We start from the raw sequence: 524 nt of genomic DNA on the forward strand, positions 1-524 counted from the left end.
CGTCATTCGCCACTCGCTCAATAAAGTTTGTAGTGCAAACAAGATGAGAGGAAACGGAAAACCATCTAAATACCTAAAGAGCTTTTAACGGTGGAGAACCAAAACTTCGACACCGACGTCAAACTTTACTGGTTGGTGAATAAAGTGGAACAAAGTTAGCAAACAAAAACCCAACGGCTGTAAAACTAACCAGCAGCGAAACGTCGTTTCAAAGAATCACTTCCTGAACAGAACGGCCACAAAATTAGGTCAGCAGAGGCGGATCAGAATCTATCTAAACGCGCTAAATGTTCAGGTAAAGTAAGTTAGCTGGTCATCAGTTTGGTCAGACAGGTCTGGGAAGGTTCTGCTGGTTCTGGACAGATCCAGGCCCGTTTCTGCTCTGAGCGAGTTCAGATCCGAACGGAGCAAAACCGGTTCGGAGTTCAGAACATCAGAAACGTTACATTAAAACGACGTTCAACGTTTTCAGCCTGTTTCCGCTGCTTTGTGTAGCAGCTGGTGTTTGACGTCACTTCCTGTTC

General features: G+C 45.2%; 1 protein-coding gene across 1 annotated transcript in view; it reads right to left on the bottom strand.

Annotated features, from left to right (window-relative positions):
• LOC103460707 (ly6/PLAUR domain-containing protein 1) overlaps positions 1 to 524 on the bottom strand; it is a 3,863-nt gene that overhangs the window by 2,466 nt on the left and 873 nt on the right. The gene's annotated exons all lie outside the window — the stretch shown is intronic.

This window comes from Poecilia reticulata, unplaced genomic scaffold, assembly GCF_000633615.1.
Source record: "Poecilia reticulata strain Guanapo unplaced genomic scaffold, Guppy_female_1.0+MT scaffold_277, whole genome shotgun sequence".
Classification (NCBI taxonomy): Eukaryota; Metazoa; Chordata; class Actinopteri; order Cyprinodontiformes; family Poeciliidae; genus Poecilia; species Poecilia reticulata.